The 8462-nt window shown below is 37.2% G+C and overlaps 1 protein-coding gene across 1 annotated transcript in view; it reads right to left on the reverse strand.

The window, feature by feature from the left end:
- ARHGAP21 (Rho GTPase activating protein 21) overlaps positions 1-4590 on the reverse strand; it is a 68858-nt gene extending 64268 nt beyond the window's left edge. The window contains exon 1 of the mRNA XM_009887139.1: positions 4417-4590. The gene's annotated coding sequence lies outside the window, so the exon portion shown is untranslated. The remainder of the gene's footprint in view (positions 1-4416) is intronic.
- Between the last annotated feature and the right edge of the window lie 3872 nt (positions 4591-8462).

The following is an 8462-nucleotide window of genomic DNA, read 5'->3' on the forward strand; positions in this document are numbered from 1 at the left end:
ACTTTGAATATTAGAGCTCACAGTCTGGAAAATGTAGGGTCACATGTAGGGGTGTCTACCTGGTTTGATGCTATAAAAAAAAGAATTATGGAAGTGTCAAGGTAGCTGATACAGAACTGCCCTCATTTATGAAATACTGCAGTGGGTTTGTCAGTTTGTCACCGGGTACGCAACAGCTGCAAAACATTAGTTTTTCATGGTATCAAGCCGATGAGCTCAGGCATTTAAAAATGGAATGCTTTACAACACAAATGTTTTGGAATTAGCTTTCCCTCCTACATTTACCTCTCACACGTTTCAAGATGTTAGTATATGCTGCTTCCACACCTAAACACAAGGTTTTCTTTTATCACTTACTTGCTTCTCAGATTGATTGAATTTGGAGAATGAACTTCACACGCAAAAAAAGCGTGTTGCTGACTAACAAATCCTAATAAATGACTGATGTTAAAAGCATAATTTAACATAGGCTTTTTGCAATGCTAGCTTCAGAAATCTTCCACACACTCCCTATTCACTTTAAAAGAAAGAGGGCATGGGAAGCAAGAAGGATACATAATGGGTTATTCCTGAATGTGCAGCCCATGTGACCCTACACAAGCACAGCCAAGTACTTTTGCCAAAATGAAATGTGTTAAACCACAATCTCAGGTTTCACGATCATCTTTCACACTGTCCTTCACACAGGGCTGTCCCTCCCAACTGACCTACCAAACAACACTTTCTTCCATAACCTTTCTCTATCACAATGTTTATAAATTAGTTAATTAATACCAACTATAATGAGAAAGAGTCCCTTGATTTGTAGTTAATTAGCTGGTTTGAGCAGGAACCATGAAAAGATACTAGAACTTAGGACAATATCCTGAATTTGACCTATACATGCAGTACTATGTACACGCTAAATGTTAAATGAAATAAATTAAATATAAAAATAATATATAATATAGTAAAAATACAAAGAATATAAATTAAATATAACATACCACTACTCAGTATTAAAATATGCAGAGATACTTCCCTGAATTAATTATAACCATGTTCAGTCATTTCAATGACAGCAAGTAAGACCTGTTTTCCAGTCAGATGTAAATGTAAATGGAGAGAAAAAAAAGCTTTATGGATGCCCCTCAGACAGAGTTATGCAGGTCACTGTCACCTTGCCACAGAAGTAGCAAGTTTTATTCTTGCAACTCACCCTGCTCATTCAGGTGTTACACATCTAACATAGGTGTCCCACAGTGCCAGTTAGAGCACTGGTCCAGCTGTCTCTCCAAGAATTCTAGTTTCACATTGATGACAGTGGAAGTCTATGAAAAGCAGACATCAGCTTTGTACACGTAAGGCTAGAAAGAACCTGCAACTAGACTTTACCCTCACCTAAACACTAAGTCTCTTCGTTAACATGATTCCACCTATTTTACTCGGGTTTTGAACAGTTCTTTCTTTTCAGAAATCAGTAGCATCATTAAAATTAAAGTTTAGCACTGTTGGGTTTTTCTGATCAGCACTGAAATAAAAGAAAACCTTACTGAAGTTCTCACATTTAGACACATCCATGAGATGGACTCGATAGCTAGAATTTCATGTGCTTGACAGTAAGCTGGACTTTGCTTCTGCACAAAACTGACCCTCATTCTGTTAACTGGGTGCTCTGTACTCCTGAATAACAGGAGGAGAAGCCTCAAAGCTCTGTCTTTATTGAATAACAAGGGTAAGGTGTGCCTCCAGTCTGTGAAATATTAAGGTACGGTGTCACAAAGAAAAACGCAACAAAAAACATCACCTGAAGAACTAAAGGTAACTCAAGGCAAGTACTATTAGGTGTTAATATATTAAAAGACAAGCGTGTTTTGGGACTCCCAGTCAGCCAGAGCTTTGAGGCAGATCTGCCTAGACCTCTTCCTTGTAGCAAACTTTCCAGGACAACTAAAATAAGGCTTTTCAATTGAATGTAGGTTTTATTAGACTAACAACTAGAACACTGAACTTCTCAAAACTTCAATAAAAACCCAACACCTCAAATGCACCTAGGCGGAGAACAGATTATTAAAGATTTTTATAAATTTAACACCCACTCTTCTCCACTCAATACATCCTTTGGGGTAGAATTCTTTGCTTCCAAGATTGCTTGCATACCTTGAAAGCAATCGAGCTAGAATGCAAAGCCCTCCCTGAGGTAAAACAAAAGACGACTACTGCACTGACCTAGAGGGAAAGTAACAGCATCAGGTTTACACTTGTGATAACAAAAGGACTGTGGCTCTGAGAAACCAGTAGAGGATTGAGGAACTCTGGCTGTTATGTCAATGGCATCTTTAACTTCCAGTTGTAATCTCTATCTTACATCAGAGGTAACCACATGCATTCTCAGGTATAAAGAAGGGACAAGGCTACTACAAGATGTAAAACAGTTAGAAAACCAAATTAGAGGTAGCATAATGATGGTAACTAAGATATGCAAAACAAAATATCTCCACCTTCCGAGGTCCTTACAATTTTGATCAATGAGGAAGGAGAAAGGAATGATACTTGAGCTTGGAATCAATGACAGAGACTGTAATTAGCTGGTAACCAATACATTCTTTGGTCAAGTAAGAATGGCATAGAAATCAAATCTGTCTCATATTTGAAACAGGCTGACAATAGGTGAATTTCACTCTTTAGTACCGTAACTTAGGTACACAGACTTCTACAAAAGTCATCTTAGGAAGACCCAGGAGTAATAATTTTGAAGATGTGTTCTTTTTTTTGTACAACCTCATGGTCATTAAATGAAGAAAAAAGAATATAACAGGTTGAGTTAGTTTACAGTATGGACCAGGGCTCTGTCCAAATGAACCTTGTCATCTTGAGATACAACTGCATCCCTGAATAAAGGTTTTAGAACTATCCAACAATCTAATCATTCCCTTTTCAAAAAATAGACAGAAATGGGAATAAATTAACCAGATTCTGACATATCAGAGAAGAAACAGAAAAAAAAAGTTCTAAGAGCTCTCTTGAAGAAAAAGAGGGAGGCAGAACTCCCAGGCATCTCTTGAGATTTATAGGTATCAGGCTCACTATATACCGCTTGGGTCTCTCTCAGAAACCATCAGATGTGAATGAGAGGGGAAGGGCTGACATTTCTTTTTTATATCTATCTCCTTCTGCATGTGAAAAAGGCATCATCCTCCTCAGAGAGATCTAGTGATACATTCATGAAGAAACCTATCCAATCACTTCTTAGTTAAGATTAATCCTGCTCATGGTGTTTATATTTTCAGGGGTTGTTGAATAGGGGTTTTTGTTGGGAGATGCTAACAAGCACACATAATTTTTCCTGCTCGTCTAAAGCTTCCCCACCCTCCTTCCTCTGTTTGCCTCTGGAATTCAACCAGATATTACTTTTGGCTGACTCTCTATAACCTGTGTTGAAGGACAGAAATGTTGGGATCACCTGATACTGCTAATAGTCTCGCTTCCAGTTAGCTTCAGTGACTCCTTGTCAAAGGGAAAAAATTTCAGCACTCAAGTGCAGGCTGAATAGCTGAAGTTAATCAGAAAAACAAGCCAACTTTCTCCTGCAAAGCTTTTTCTACTTCATAAGAAATGTTATAGCAACCTAGGACAGGCAAAAAAGACAACCTTAATGAAAGTCTCCTGCAGAGACACACGAGTAAATTAGCTATCTGGAAAAAGTGTGAAGCTTCAATACCCATTCACCATCTTGGTAAGAATCTATTCCTTTGCCTAACTGGAAAAGCAGAAGCAAAAATGAGAGGTGGCATGTATTATGAGAACTTGCATACCTGATGACTTTAAAATGAGCAAACTTTATTTGAACTCACCAGGAAAAACCGGCTCAACATTCAAATTCCTATCACTATTAAATGGACTTTTTCCTGAACACCCGGTACTACAGCAACTTTCAAAATGTTCAGAACACATACACCCTTTGAGCAATGCAAACCAATGAGCTCCTTAACATTTAGAACTACTTGTTTTAACTTAAAAAGCTTTACAGTTTATTTAAGAAAGCTGTCCTTTAATGTATTTTGTATGTATTTGTCTCTTGACTAACAGGGCATTGCAGATTGCTCTTTTTCAGCAGAAAGAACATAATACAGAAACACAACCCGTCTTTCTAACGTACATTAATTTTAGGATACTCAGTTAGAAACTATGGTAAACTAATGTTTTTCCAGGCTATTCTCTCCATATGATGGTATGACAAACTTCAGGGGGGGGGAATAAATCAGTGCATAGTTATCAAACGATGCAATAAGTGAGCCCACCCACCTTACACACAAGGGATCTTTCATCTGTGTAAGACACATCTATACATACATTTACTTTCAAGTTAGCTGGATTTTCAACCCTAAAAAGCATAATAAAGCTATAGATAAGTGCTTCATTATTGATTTCACTTACTTTAAAAGAAAACTGAACTGCAGATTCTGGAGGGTAAACTATGAAGTGTCTTAAGGTGAAGCCAAAACCCTGAGATGTCCTCCTTAGCACGACAGTTTTGGGACCAGGCCAAGAAAAAGTTTCTTCCTCCTCCGATGGTGATACAGCTTCGCTCTGCTCTTTTCCATCTTTATTTTTTGACGCCTAAAATAAAAAAGACACATACAGAAGTAGTAATTTGGATAATTTAAAACAAACATTACTGTGCATTTCAAAATATAATTTCTGCCCCCCCCCCCCCAATAAGTTGAACATCACTAATAATGGTGTGTATTGTAAAGCAGCATCCCTTACAGTATTACACCTCTGGTCATATCACATACAGATTTACTCTTTGAATTTAAATGAAGTTAGATATTAAGATAAGTTCACGTACAACAGCGAGAGGCTCAAATTAGGTGTACAGCTTGCATGTTTTATTGGCTTTCTACTTTACTTAGACACAGACATGTCTTCTGGACCACATTTATGCACACACATACATACAAAACCAAGTCCTCTGTTCCTCACTTATAATGCAGGCACGGTTTTCTCAACTAGTATCAAAACAAGTAAAACAATTGAAGAACATACGCAGTGTTAGCCTTCTTCAGCAAGACAGACTTTTCCTCTAGTTGTATCTTCGACTTCACTTTTGTTTTTTCTACCCTTAGCTACTTTCTCTGAACATTTCAGTATGCAAATTCTAAATACACAAGTAAAAAGGTCTAGTTTCCTTTCACAGTCCTACTGCATTACCCCTCTCATGCAGAAACAAGCCATCTTGCTTTTTTTCTTAAGGGCAGTTTTATATGCCTATAACTCAAAAAAAACCATTATAGAAAGATTTATTTTCTCAGCCTTATATGAAATCTTCCATTTCAATTTTCAAAATGACTGCCACACCACACATAACATTTCAAATCAAAGGCAGAACACATACAAAGAAAGCATGCAAAACCCTATGACCCTCCTTTAAATATTCTAGTTCAACGATGCGTGAAACAAATTTAGATACCAGAGCCTATAGCCTATTCAAAGGGTATTCACACAGCAATAATAGTCGTCTTGTCTTTCTGTAGCTCTGCTGCTCTGGCTCAGCAACTGGCTAATACGTGTCAGAATTTAGTGCTTGGGTTTCTTCCTGGGCTGCTCCAAAATAATCCCTTTTGATTCAGCCTTACAGCTGGGATCTCAAACTGGAGTGCTTATCAGCAAGGTGGGCCCAGCCAACTCCAATCAACATCTACAGAGAAGACAAAGCATTTCCACTCTAACCACAATGAAAGCAACGTGCAAGGAAAATGTTGCAGCTGCTTGGTGAGACAATTACCCACTAGAACAACATTCTGCATTCAGGTACGTAAAATGCAATGCATTTCTACACAGATGGTACAGTTTGTCCTCAGAAACCCACATCTTGGTACATCCAACGGTGAGGACAAGGAAATACTAGCCAGTGCTTAAAGACCAGCCTCCCTACCTCCAACAACCCTGTTCTTCAGCAAGGGAAAACATACAACTAGAGAAGGATCTCGGTGCTACAGCCAAGCCAAGAACATGGAGCCACTTCTGGAATCAGAAAACGCCGAGAATCCAGTGCAGCCCAACAGGATTCTGCTGCTCTGAACAGGCTGGAAGGATTATCAGCAGATTTTGGAAAGAACAACAATAAATACCAAGGACTCGATCTCAGCCTAGTCTGTCCTCATCTTCATTCACATTTTAAAGTGTTAGTGTGAAACCAAAAAGATGCTGCAATTAGATGACTAACGAATGAAAAATGAGTGAGAACTGTGGAACTGCCAAGATGAGTGGCTTTATTTTAAAGTTCAAGCAATGCAAAGATTAAGGTAGAAGTCATGTAATCCTTTAGCCTAAAGATAGGGTTTGTTACTGAGGTGTTCCCCACCAATCTGTTCAGCTTCTGAACATGACAGCATTTTTTCAGTTCTGCAGAAATAAATGTTCCTTCTCAGTCTTTCAGTATCATGACACGAGCAGAAACTGGAGCCAGTAAGAAGAACATTTTGATCCTAGGAAACTGGCAAAAGAAATAGCTCCTAACAAAAAAAAATATCACTGGCCTCTCAAAAAAAAACAACCAGTGATTTCCTCCATTAGATGACAGGCAGCAATCGATCTATTTAACATTCCCTTGCATTCTTTTGTTTCTCCTCTGAAATTTTTATAGGCAATGCTTGATGCAAAAGTTTTGAACAATTGTAAACAACAGGTTTTCACACAACATCAAAAACCGTTACTAAGCAAATACCTGTTGTTACAGATACGTAAACAGCAAGCTTAAATGTACCACTGAAAAACAGAAGTCTACAACATACTTGCATCTTTTATTCTGACAAAAACCTCCCTTATTAGCCAAAAGGTAATTTTAGTATATGTAACAACTGATCACTGAGGTTTACATATAGAAATACTGTAACCTGAGTTCAAACTACAGTCATACAGAGAACTTCATTAGGTCTGAGAAATGGGAGATGCAGCATTTGATTGCAGTGAGAAGAGAACCTCTAATTTCCTTGTAATTTCACGTAAACTTTTACCATTCATACAAGTTGCTGCACTAACAGCTATTCATAAACAACAGTACGCCCCAGTCAATTCATTATTTCTTGAAAGAGCATGCCAGAAGTGAAAGGTTGCTTCATGCCATCCATGAACCTCCGCAAGGTCTGCCAACAGGGCAACAGAAAAAGCCAATATTAATAAAAAATGTGAGCTGATCAGTAACATCAACTTTCAGTCACCACTATGAACAAGAAAGAATCTGAATTGTAAAAAAAGAGAGTCAACATCTGTTGAGTAACCCTGTGACATGTCCAACCAGAGCACATCCATCAGAATATCCCTTGCCAGAGAGGACTTTAAAAAGGAACAACAAAAGTTTTCAAAAACAAAAACAAAAGAAGGATGCAAGACAGCAAGCAAGAAACAGATGATGATTAGCATAGGCAAGAATATGTTACTGAAGGCAGAGTTCCTACATGGTTTTCCTTGCAAGCCAAAAATGATAGTAATCAAGCTACGAATACATAAATATCTCATATCCTTGAGGTGATTTTCTTTAGGGTAGACTTATTTGCATTTCAAAAGAATGAAAAATGAATGCTTTATTTTATTTTCATTTCATATAAAATCTAAAAAACGAAATATTATTTTGCCATATTCCTTACTGAAGATCTGTGTGTTTGTTTCTCTATAGATTCAATGCTCAAAACTGAAGTCAGAATGCACACTATTGAGTTCAAGGACTGAAGAATCCCAGGCTACTAAAAATGATTCAAGCATCATTTCCCTCAGGATTTCTTCATACAAGGTTTCTGCACAAAGTATCTCAAAGCATCATTTCCTGTTATATGCAATTACAAGGACATACGACAGATGCTTAAGTGCATTGTAAAATGCATGTTTTGTTTTTAATATTGTATTTAACCCTTTTTTCTGAGCAATGAAAGCATCCATGAAAAATCATATGGCACCTTAAAGAATTACATTAATCACTAGGATCTTAACACACAGCAACACAATTATGTTAAATCAGTAAACAGCGCTGATGCTTGTAAATGATACTATTTCCAATTAAAAGTTAATTGCAAATCTAGAATTTCCCAATGGGGAAATTATATCATTTAAAAAAAAAAAAAATTAAAAAGGCAAACACACCCAACTTGCACGCTGTCCGAAGCCTGCCTTATTTTTCATCTTCTGAACAATTTAAAGACAGACCTATACTGAACACGCTAAAAATCCTTCAGTGACAGTCATAGGTAACTGCAATACAATATATCAATAAAGAATTGTCTTCTTGAGTATCTAAACAGATAAGTAGGCATACTGAGTTCTGAATACTATCCTCACAGATGAATAATAGTGAACACAAGAAATAACCAATATATTGCACTATCAATCCTTGAAAAACCATTCAAGCCATTTTTAAGTTGGTGTGAGTAATCTAGTTTTCATCTGTATTTCATCTTTGTGTTTAGTACACAAGTTCAGAATTATTT

Source organism: Charadrius vociferus, unplaced genomic scaffold, assembly GCF_000708025.1.
Source record: "Charadrius vociferus isolate BGI_N301 unplaced genomic scaffold, ASM70802v2 scaffold126, whole genome shotgun sequence".
Taxonomy (NCBI): Eukaryota; Metazoa; Chordata; class Aves; order Charadriiformes; family Charadriidae; genus Charadrius; species Charadrius vociferus.